Source organism: Ciconia boyciana, chromosome 11, assembly GCF_034638445.1.
Source record: "Ciconia boyciana chromosome 11, ASM3463844v1, whole genome shotgun sequence".
NCBI classification, from domain to species: Eukaryota; Metazoa; Chordata; class Aves; order Ciconiiformes; family Ciconiidae; genus Ciconia; species Ciconia boyciana.
Window position 1 is genome coordinate 5,370,568 of NC_132944.1, and position 12,313 is coordinate 5,382,880.

At 43.8% G+C, this 12,313-nt stretch overlaps 1 protein-coding gene across 4 annotated transcripts in view; it reads right to left on the minus strand.

The window, feature by feature from the left end:
• Positions 1-12,313, minus strand: part of MAPKAPK3 (MAPK activated protein kinase 3) — a 135,133-nt gene that overhangs the window by 119,901 nt on the left and 2,919 nt on the right. For 2 of the 4 annotated variants that reach the window (XM_072875599.1, XM_072875606.1), the window contains exon 1: positions 1,825-1,958. The gene's annotated coding sequence lies outside the window, so the exon portion shown is untranslated. Of the gene's footprint in view, positions 1-1,824; positions 1,959-6,336; positions 6,422-12,313 lie in introns of those variants that run through there. The other 2 variants (XM_072875600.1, XM_072875601.1) reach the window with 2 other exon arrangements.

Sequence of the window (12,313 nt, forward strand, 5' to 3'; positions counted from 1 at the left end):
GAGGGTGGGGTTTGACACCCACTGTTTGCTTTTACAAGCTCTCAAGTCTGTAGGGTAGCCCTTGTGGTTGTGTAAACCAGGCTAAACACGATTTTGTGGCTAACTCGTACAGGCAGCAGACAGGAGATGTGGCAGTGACACAAGGTAAAAAGACACAGCAAACATTTTTCAAACATTTCCATTATTCTGAGGGCACTGCCATTCTGGAATGTCCATAGCTGAGACAGATTCCCAATACAATTTACAGGAATACACAAACTCTTGAGGACCCACTGTTCTAAGCTCAAACAGCTTTCAAAAATTAAAGTTTCAAAACTGAGCATGCATTCAGGGCAAAACTCACAAGTTTATAACTACTCATTTTTCAGAGTTCTTTCAGTCCTCTCTTACATCCACTGCAATTACATCCACTGCTCTGGTCTGGAGTAAGCAATAACAAAAAGGGAAGGCAAATGAGATTTGAGCCCTTTGTTCTGTGATTGCTGTTTTGCTGGAACTAATATAATAAAACATAGCTCCTCAATGTGCAAAAGTTTCTTACATTAACTAATAGAGTTACAAAGAAAAGGAATTAAAACAGTATAACACTTACCAAGCACCTTATTTGGTTTCATTTAAGCTGTGAGGGAAAGAAGAGAAAGAATGGAGCGGCAGAGGAAGAAAGGAAAACAGATGGAAAGAAATACAGAAAAGTGTTTGACTATCCCCTATACAGACTATCCTCTATGTTAAATTGACAGAAAGTACAAAAGAATTTGTGGAAGAACTTAGGAGATAGATTCATCTTAGTTATGGTTTCTCGAGGCTTTCAGCTTCTCAGTGAGCAGCATTTGTTGTATTCACTTCTATTTGCCAAGAGAGAAGACTGTGAGCTACTCAGCATGTAGGTAGGCTTCTTCCAAATGCCTCTGTGTGGCTCAGGCAAACATCCTAAGACAGCTTGGAACAGAGATATTCTTGTCATATCTGAACAGGCATTGTTTGGACAATTAAGGACAAAACTTTTGTCTCTACAGAATAATAAGTCTCTAACTCCATTTTTCAGATACTGCAGAAAAAGAAAAGTGAAAGAAAATCCCTTTTTCCTGCAGACTACAGATCTAGTTCTCACAGAATCCAACCACAGCTTCTAACTTCTGGAAACCAGACAGAAATTCAGACTTATCACAACTGTATCTGGAATATTTAACACCCCAAATATTCAGAAGAGTGAGGTAATGTTGTAGGAATTATTCCATTAACAATTCAGATCATTTAAATTTGATAACCTTCAGGTGATGAAACAGTCTTAGCTTATTGTGCCAGTCTACTAGTAACTTCTTCTGACCACCAAATTTTATTTTTTTTTGGTAATGTTGAAAGACACTTCTGGGATGAGTTAGGGTAAGATTGCGCTCATTTCCAGACACGATATGTTAGAATACAGTTTTGAGCAACTTTTTGTCTTCATTTATAGTAAGTAAGACCAGGATTCAATCCTGTCTCTCTTGACCTGTCAGGTCAAAAGGGGAGAAACATCCCTCAAAGTCAATCGCAACTGCAGGTCGTGCATCCCCGAGGCCTGGTTTTAATCACACCATTTCTGTGCACCAAAAGAAGAATATAAAAACAAGGTACCAAATCAGCATGTGCACAGGACAGTTAACTTCACCATAAGTAGGCCAAATGGTCCAAAGACACTGAAAAGGAGTAAACTAAGAGCTCAAGCCTCTGCGTAAGGACTATAGGTGTCAAGCTGGGCTGCGGAGAAGCACTAGGCTTGCTGTCCTTGCCAACTATTAGATCACATTGGTGTCAGTCCCTCATGATTTTCCCTCTCCTTACCAAAATTCCCTGCTGGTCCCATGATGACTTGAAAATGCAAGGACAGAATGCTTTAATGAGTTGGAGGCAAGAGAAGCTGGCCACTTCTGAAAGACCTATGACTTCTCACATCATCGGGTAAGAGCATCCTCTGGGAAATACAATTTTTATATGCACTTTATCCCTCCAATGCATTGACTCCATCGATTAATGGCAGCTTTCCAATGGTCTGCTTAGTCTTACTGCCAAGTCAGGATCATGCTGGGGGACAAAGAAGTAAAGTCCATTAGTAAGAGAAAAATGCTGCACAGAAAACCAAACTCAGCAGAGCTACACCACGGATATGGTGGCAAAATTCAAAGAAGCAGCAGATTTTTTTCTTCAGATGGGCAATAATGCTCTTCCAGCTTTCTCTCATATATCTCTGATGCTCTCCAGGTCTACAGCCAGAAGGAATGGGAAGTAAACTTTCTCTTTGCCCTGAATGCTCATGTCTGATTAGGACCTGAAAAAAAAGATACTTGCTCTGCCTGACCTACTATCCCTTCTTTCATTCCTCATGTTTCCATCCCAATGCATCTTCTATTTATTGCTTGCTTCTTATATTCTTCATCCCAATTCCAAAGAATTGCCATTTCCGGGAATACCTCTCTGTGTACCACCATTAAGGGCTGAAGTTCTTGTTTTAGCTGGTTGGTTTTTTGCTTATCTATTTGCATTTTCCTCTCATTTTCTAGCCTGAAAAGTTCAGCTTGTCCTACAGGTGAGAGTTCCTCAGTTCTGACCTGGGATAACACTAATTTTCAAAACACTTTCAAGAAATTACTTCATTTTCTCTTTATTCAAAAATTTACCAACATAATTTCAAGCTTGTTGCAAACGAACAAGCTGGTTTGCAACAAGCTTGTTTGCAAAAGGACCCTAGCACCTCCTCTGACAAAGGCAGCTCTGCTAAACTTTGCTAACCTTCCTCCTACAACTTCAGGCCAAAAGGCTCTCTTGGGAAGTCTCCAGCAAAATTGGAGGCATTCTCAAAATATGTCCTAAAACATATCCTAATTTTTTATGAACGAGGAATTAGGGGCACAGAGACAAAGCCACCCTACTACAGCCACAATGTATATCTGTGCCAGAATGGAGCAGAAAATGGCAGCAACTGGGAAATGGAGAAGGAAGATTTATCACAGAGTCCTACTGTGCAAGTTTGGGTTCTAAAAGATGCCGTGAAAAGGCTCTAAACTTAGTCAATTTGTTGAAGTCTCTGTTTGTTCTTAAACACTAGATATAGCCAAAGCTGGATATCTGCACAGCTCAGCTATACTGAAACTCCCCATCTCCTGCAGCTGACTTGTAACTCAGCTACTGATTCTTAATTATGGCTGCTGACTGCTGCTTCCACCTTCTACTGCAACTTGCCTTCCTGCCTAGACTATTGGGTCAGGCTGTCTATAGCATCAACATGCATAAAATAAAATGAGACTGTGTCAGAGACTTAATTTACTCTCCCTTTGCTCCCGCAGGCTCCTCAGGCTTCTTTACAAAGCTCCTTTGGTTTCCATTTCTCCCTTTGAGAGGCTGCTCCAGAATCTCACTCCTCTAGTGGTTGAAAATCTAATTTCCAGGCTAAGTTTATTAATAGCAAATTTGTACCAATTTGTCCTTGTGCCAGCATTGATTTTTATTATAAAGACCTTTTCTTCCCCTCTAGTATTTACTTTGCAATGAAGTGTTTACAGAGAGACATCACATTTCTCTCCCAGTCTTTGTTTTGCTAGGCAAAACAAACTCATCTCTCTTAGTTTTCTCTCATCTGCTAAGCTTTCTGTCCCTTACTCATCCTCCCAGCCCTGTTCTGCACCTGCTCCTGTGCAAGTACATTTTTCTGACAGAACTGTACACAGTGTTCTTGGCACACTCTCGGTTTTAAACCTCCCTATTTGTAGCAGGACTGTCTCTTTGAAACCACCCTACAACCATATCAGCCCTGACACTTCTCCACCATATGTTCCTATCGCTATCAAAGTTCCTCTGCTGCCTCCAGCAACCTCCTCCTCAGCACTCAGCTCATTCCCTCCTCTACTCCCACCTGCCAGCACCTCATGCACATCATTCCCACCCTGGCTGAGGACACACACAGCCCAAAGCTGGTGCCAGCACTCAGTCCTGTGCTCTCTGTGCTTCCGTAGGGCTCTCCCACGCAAACTGCAGGTACCAGTTGGACTGCCCTGCTCCCCCACTTTAAAACAAGCAAACTCCCACAGAAGACTCCCCTGATCCTATGCCTCCTGGGCCTCCTTCCGTTGTTGGTAGACTCTTCTTAACATCACTGACTCTCTGGCTTTCAACCCTGGATCTTCTGTGGCTCAGTCAGTGGTGACAGAAGGACAGAGGCTCCCTTAGGCCCTCAAATCTAAGACCTCTGTCCTATTCAGAAGTACATAGCCCTTCCCTAGACTCTACAAGCTCCAAAATGCAGCCAAACAACTTCTTCAGAAGGGCCAGATACAGCCACTGAACTTTCCCTGCTGCCATGAACAACAGGAACATCCTTTTCTTAACATGGGTCAGTTCTCCTCAGGCTTCCCTGCTAATGAAACACCAGTCCTGGGCTCACAGGCAAAATTCCTGCTGACTTCATTACACTGGGGATTCCCTGTAGCTTCTGGTGTCGTACACGTAGCTATGATGTCTCCCATATTACAGCCTTTTGCCTAGCCTTTCAAAGATCCACTTTCAGTATACACCCAGACAGGGCAAAAATGGCATACAAAATACCATTTAAGAACAAGCAAAGGCATTGTCATACTTGCATAAAGAATCCATCTGGACATAGCTAAATCCAGATCTTAGCCTAGGGAATAAAGAATTCTTCCGTTTCCCAACCCCCAACCTGTGAATTGGGGCAAGTGGGGACATCTGTTGTCTTGTAGAAATAAAATTCAGAGGAGCACACCCATGGAAACTTGCCCAGTGCTGTTCCAGTGCCATGGTTCCAGAAACTGCCCTCATACCCTGTCTTCGCTCATGCACTGTTCCCACATCCTTGCAGTGATAATGGCCTTAAGGTCACACAGCATAAACCAGTTCATGAAATCTGCTTGTCCTACACTAACTCAAAAACTGTCATTCGTCCTCTTATTGTCTGCATTTGCAACAAAGCTGTCAGCATCTTTATTCCTGACTTCTGGAGAGCTTAGCCTTCCCTGCTAGGTGTTTCTTTCACTGATACTATTAAGAAAAAGAAAGTCTAAATCAGTGGAGCAGGGAGAACATAGCAGCTATGTCTTGCTAAGGGTAGACCAGTTTCAGCAGCACACTGCTGACTCATGCTTCTGTGCTGGGATACTTTACATCTTAAAACTATTGATGCCTGGATCGTGTGCCAGCTCCCATGAAAATATCCTACTTATAAATCCCATTGCCACTGCAGCCCTTTGCCATGCCACAGCCCAGATCTGCTCCTCCACTGTGGATGCTATTCCCAAAATGAACATGTTTGCTTAAAACAAACAAGCTACTTCTACAGTATCAGTTTGTTTTCTTTTAACTATATGGTGTAATAGCTGCATGGATTTAATGTACGACTGATAAACTCTTCACCTGTGCTGTGAGCCACACTGGAATGTGGTTCCCACAACTGTGGCTTCCCACCAGTGTTTGCAGTGATGACTGCTGAAAGGTAACCAGAGGAACACCTTCCTCCACAAGAGCAGCAAAGGCCCACCCACTAGTCATCAAATCTCAATGCAAAGCAGGAAAGGAAACTTTGGCTCTATTAACTCTGCAGCCTCCCAGTCATGCATACTATCTTTCCTGCTCAGGCCATCCTGGGTTTTTTTTTGAACTCACTTGTGTTGCTTGTTTGGGCAGCACCTTGGAAGAGAGAAACAAGGCACGACAACATTTGCCATTTCCTCCGCATGGAAGGAAGCCTCCATGGAAGAGGTCCAACAGTGAGAGCACACTGTCCTTTCCCCGTGTGAGGGGCAGGAAAGACAGTAGTTGTTTGAACAGCATGCTCCTGCCTCAGGATAAGGAGAATTATTTCACACCTGATGTGATGTGTTACAAGCAGTACAAAAGCAGCGCAGGAGCCAAAGAAGGACAGCTTGTGCAATTAAGGAATTTTTAGGACTTTCACTATGGAGACTTGGGTTTAAGTACTAGTGAGAAATGTTTAAGTCTTCTCTACTCACAATGCTGAGGAGAATAACAAAGAGTGCCTTTGCTGGGACAGAAAGACGGCTAGTAGAAAAGCACCATCAAAACATCCTCTTGGGAAGAACTTCTTTGAAGAACAGATATTTTTTTTAATTTGTTTTTGAACAAGCATTGATTTTGATAAAAGTTCCTGCCAAAGCTACTTGGAACAGCTTTGTTTCTGGCAGTTCAGAAGCTCTACTGCAGAACTTCAAAATTGTACGTATTTTACCTTAGAGGATTTTATCCCACATGCATTGTTATTAGTGAAATATTTTATTACTTTTTAGATCATTAAGATGAATTGCTACTTACTACAGAACGAAATGTTACCTGCTTTTCTAGATGAAGGCATTCCTGGGTGTTGTATATGGCAGTGCCAGACTTTCATTACATTGCAAACAAGAGACTTCTTGTTCTAGAGAATAAGATAAGATGTTTCAGTCATATTAAGCAGCAGCTGTTCTTACTGATTTAAAAAAAAAGTAACTAACTACTGTGTTTTCTTATATAACATACATACTGTGACCTACTACTAGTCTTTACTCAGCAAATCAGCAGTAAGCATAAGCAGTACAACAACTTAAAATGGATATAACTCAAAACAGAAATTCAGAAATCCCAGAGCAAAACATTTCTAAAACTCGAAATCTGGGACACAGTGCCCTCATAGAAGTTTTTAAAATAAATTATTTAATTCAGATTAAAGGGGTGGGGGGGAAACAAACAAGGTTTTACAGTGTCAGAACTTCCCAGGAAACGGCAATTCTAAGTTAGGCTAATGCATGTTAATTCTGAGAAGCCTAAGCAGGATTTTTTGCTAGGGATAAAGTCCAAAAGGACCAGGATGGAGGGAATTCTGCAGGGATCCACAGCACAAACAGCGAGGTTACAGGAGGTCAGGCACAGCTGGGTGTGAGAGGGCTCCAGGGCTGAGCAGAGCTTAGGTGGAGGAGTAAGGCACTGCCAGATTAGAAGAGCAAGGAAAAAGGGGGTTGCCTTCACTCTTCTGCCCACTATCTGCAGAAAAGCAGCAGGTCAGACCTTGAGAGGGAGAAGTGTCATGCTCCTGTGTGGGACGTGCACCGCTATCCATAAATGGGTGCTCGAGGCTCTACTGGCAAGCACCCACACCTTCTAGGGGGGTGCTCAGGAAAAGGCTTGCCATCAGCCATGGGATGGTGCGGCTTTTCTTGCTTTTCCAGACTCTGCATGAGCAGAGGAGGGTGCTAGCAAGCACCAACTGCTGCAAAGACAGGACTTCAAGCGGTTATTCTGTGATCAGGACACCAACAACAGGCTACAGGGCATTCATCTGGATGTGTTCATCTTTTAATTTTTGTGCTCATGACTCATGACCTTTCATGCTCATGACCTAGCCTTGCCTTAATCCTGGCCCTACTTAGTAACAAAGTTACTTAATTACTAAATTAAATAATTTATTTAATACTTGACTAGTTTCATTAAATTATCCAGCTTTCACAAGTTACAAAGGCCACCTCTCCAAAGACACAATTTTCACTATCAAAGTATTTATGCCCCTTTTCTTTCCCACATTGGCAATGATGGATGGAAAAGCCAAAATAAATTAATAACTAACTACTTCCATACTCTTGGCTTTATTGCTGGTCAATAGGGCACGCAATCAAGCCCTGAAGCAGAACAGATGATATATTTGCTGGGCTTATGGAACTTACCATGGAGTTTATTGCACAGTTCAGGATCTCCACCATGTGTATGTGTGTGCCTGCGCGTTGCTGAGGTGGGAAAAGTTGTGATGCTGAACAAAGGGCTACTGTCTGCTGACACAAACAAGACAAAAAATTCACTGACCTGGAAGTTAAAGTACAAAATCTACTTTCAGCCTGAGTGCTCGCTGCCCATACATATTAAATGAAGAAGCCTTGTTTGAGCGAAGTATGCTCTTAATCTGCTCTTCTCAAGCAAAGAGAGCACATGCCAGGACCATGACTCCCAGCCCAGCAAACACCATCACAACAGCAAAATCACATGAAGGACTATGCAAGATGAAAGTGCCTTTTAAATTAGGATTTTTCTGTCACAAGCTTACTCCAAATTATCTAGCATAAAGAAATTTATCCATGCAAGCCAACAATATTGGCAGGGGGAGAATTACACAACAAGATACTGTCAGGGGAATAGAGTACTGAAAGCTTAGAGAGAGATGGAGCAACCTGTGAGAAAAGCTTCTAAGCACTATGGCAATACAAACACACCGTGAACTGCAAAGGCTCAGAGAAGGACTCCAGAGAAGCAGCAAGCTCAAAGTCAAAAGGGATGGCAAGAAGGGCACTCCCAGAGAAGCGGCAGATGCAATACGGAAAAGGAGAACAGGTTTATCAGCTTAACAGCCTCCAGTCCTGGAAAGGCTTAAATCCATGACTGGATGCTTGTTTCACAGAATACAAATACCACATATCACCAAGTAAGCCAACTTCAACCCAAATGGAGTGAGTGGGATGACCGCACTGAGGTCAAGAGAGTTGTAACAGCTTACAACTCTTTTTACAGCTGGAACATCAAAGCACTATGCAAACCTAAGTAATTAATCATAAGCCAAATGCCAGGCCATAAATTTTATAATAATTCAAGCCTTTTTCAACAATCCAAGTGACTATGTTCACATTCTAGACAGTCTTGGATGAATATTTCAGATAAACAGTGAAGATTTTGATGGCAGAAGCCACTCTTCTACCAGCATTGCTGGGTACCACGGCTCCTGCAGCAGCTCAGGCTGCCAGGTAAGGACTCCACTGCAGTACGCACTGTGCTATCAAGCTGATGGGCATGCCCCACTGTGTGCATGCTATAGCGTATATACAAAACACAGGAGACAAGCTAACCATCAAGAAAGGAAGAAGCAGCAGGTGGGGAGCTAAAACTATAGGCAGCAGCTAGCATAAAGTGGAAATCAAAGTCTCCCATTAAGAATTGCTGAAGGCATGCCACTAGAAGCAGAGTTCTGCCTCCCATACACTCATACCTAACTGTACAACTAGTGTTTATACAAACTTGGGCAAGTGGCATCTTTGTGACACACTCTGAGCAGTGCTCTGCTCTCAGTCAACAAGGTTCCTCAGAGTCCTCTGCTCTGTCCACTGTTGCTTGCCTGCGGTCCACCAGAAAGCCATCCACACTGGAGAAGGGGCTCCATTCACTCTCTGCAGTACAGACAGTAAGCAGAGATGCTCAGTTTGCCTCCTACATATAGCTTGTATCTTACGGAGACTCAGCCCCACACTTCCACTTACGATTTCAGAGTGGCAAAGCAGGAATGTGGCAGCACAGACCATCCCTCCTGAAACCTCAGCTTCATTTTAACACACCCCTTCTCAAGAATCTTGTCTTCTCTAGATGAACTTCATGTAATGGTTTCTTCACCACTCCCTTCCTCCTCCACCACATCCATCATTTGCGTACGTTCAGGTCCTGCAGTGGTTAGTAATGGCTGTGCCAGTAACCCAAACTGTGAAAATAACCCTCATGTCATATCTGAAGACAGGCTCTTGAAACTGAACATTTCTCTGGTCACACTCTCCTATCCTTTCTTCATGCAAACAGGAAGGAATAACAATAACTACTCCCTACTCTCGAGGCACTATCATCCTCCCAAGTGACAGCTGGGACAGCTATATTATTTAAAGAACCAGTAAAGGGAGAAACAAGTACAGCTAGAGCTAGGTTGCCAGAACTGCCATTAAGAGCATTCGAGCTCTTCCTGTGACCCTGCTGTGGTTCTTCCTTTGCTGTGCCTCAGTTTCTCACCACACCTGTTGGCCCTGGATATTTAGATGGCAAACTCTTCTTTGCCATGCTGCAAATTCCAGCCAGGGAGCTGAGAATCCCTGCAATGTCTCCTGATGCTCCCTGACATGGACAGGATGATCTCAGAACATCCTGGCTGTCACAAAAGAAAGGATGAAGCCTGAGACTACTTACATAGCCCCTTGAAGCAAGCTGAACCCAGAGCAAATATTTAGTGGGGACAAGGCCCCTTCCTCCCCCAGGCAGCAGTTTGTTCACATGCAGTTGTTCTAAGGCCTTCTATCCTGTAGTAACCTTGCTTATGTAGCCATGGTTATCATCATAACACTGATGTGGTAGCTGCAACTGAAATGACATGTTGATGCCCACTCTGCCCGAAATGCCAGGATGAGCATGCAAGACACAGAAGAGTGACCATTCAGGCTTGCTGGTGAAGGGAGAAGATGAAGCAGATCTTTAGAGCTAGAAGCTGCTACTTAAACAAAGCTACAGTTCTGACATCAACCACATAAATGAGGCAAACCATGGAGACCACAACATGTGGCAGCACTTTTCTCCACCTGTCTGCAATAGCAACATATTTGATGCTCATGCACTATAAAAGCACCAGTTGCTTTTGTGAACAGGATGCACTTTCTCAGCACTCTGCAGCAGGCTGGTTTGTGCGTCATGCTCTCATCATGCTCAGAGATGCACTTGCTGCAGAAAAACTAGTCCCGGTACTCTGGCTTACTCCACATCTTTCGGTTTTGCACTGGCAGCACTGGAAATCAGCAAAGCAAATCTGATTTATCATGCTGCAGCAGGGTGGTGTGCCCTGTCACCAAGAAGCAGATGAGATGGATTTCATAAAAGTTGGCTCATTCTTAGCTCTTTCTGGATGTAATTGAAGAAGAGGTTGCCATAGGACAGTCACAGTCCTTTCTGAAGTAACTGAGTACCCCACATCCTGTATATAAGGTACTCTTACAGTGGTCTGTAAGACAGCAAAGGGATATTATTCCAACCATACCAGCAGGGAACAGAGTAAGCAATAATACGCCCAAGGTCAGGCCTGCAGTTTGTCACACAGCAGGGATCTGACTCCAGATTTGGTGAATCCCAGTACAGGATGGAACCACTGGCAAGTTTCCAGCAAATGCAGCGTTAAACTTCCCAAAGGGAGCAAAGTGAAATGACAGCTTATTTGCCTCTGACCTAGCAATAGCAGATGGAGAAGACAGTGCAAGTCACACCTGGTTTTGGGCACAGCTGGAATTACTCAGGCCTTGCTTGTGGGCAGGAACTGCTGCAAACAGGTTTCCCCTTCTTTGTCATCCCTACCCACTCCGTCCCCACAGTAAAATCCATGGGCATGTGGATTTCTTTCCTCAGGCATGAGAGAAAGAAATCTAAAGCAGTTTGCTCAAGAGCATATCCCTTGAAAACAGCTGATTTTGCAAAAACTCCAGTGCATCTGCACACACCATATTCCCCAAAGGCCTGATCCCAGGATCCGGCCCAGAAGTAAAACCACCATGGTATTCAGTTCAGCACAGCACACATAGGTTAGCATGATCACGCCTCTTACTACTAGCGTGTTCCTTGGTCTGCTCCATGCTACCTAGGGGTAACATAACCCTTATGTACCTTCTTTGGAGGGGATCAAAAACCCCAAGTAACATGCGTAGGCAATTTAGCAAACCACTTGTACTTTTATTCTACCCTCAGAAGGCCGATCTGCCAGACCCATTGTGGCAGTGACAGGCGAGACCAAAGAGTCCAGGGCCAGAGAGGTCATATAGGTCAGTTTCCTGCAAGACACCACCTCCTGCTTGCAGGCACATTTACAAAAGACTACTGCAGGCCGGAGGACAAATGTTGGGAACAGTTCAGATGCAGACTCCGAACCCTGGGCACATCAGCCCAAGCCTGTCTGGCACAACCAAAGAGGCAACTGCAAGGCAGGAGAAAGCTGGGTACAGGTCTGATTCTGCAACTAGGCCACATTTTAGAACATCCTTGAGGCTACAGTAACTTCTGCTACCTGGCCCAGTTGCAACAGCTGAACGCAGAGCATGCTTTGGCCAAGATCCCAGGACTGCAGGGTGGTAGCATGTAAATAGCCTCCTGCATTCACCAGGGATTGGATGGACCATGCTGAGATTTGCAAGCAGCTGCCAGGCAAAAGAAACAGAGAAGGACTGTGGCATGACCCTCCACAGGGACGAACATCTGAAACTTCCAACACTTAAAGCATATCAAAACACCTACGGAAGAGGAAATAGGCTGGAAACTGGATAAAGTCTCTCTTGGTATCTCATAATCTTCTTGACTGTGAGAGAAGCCTTCTCTCACTGGGTATTTGTCCCCCTGGATGCAACCTGGAGTAGAAATAGTAGTTTATTAAAACTTAAATACAGCTTTTGAAAACTTGCCCAGACAAAGAAATTGTTAATGTAAGTTTTGGCTTGGTCTTCACTGCTTGGGAAATGACTCCTCCCCTGTAATAAGATGAGCTGTAGCAGCTCTGTTATTCCAATCA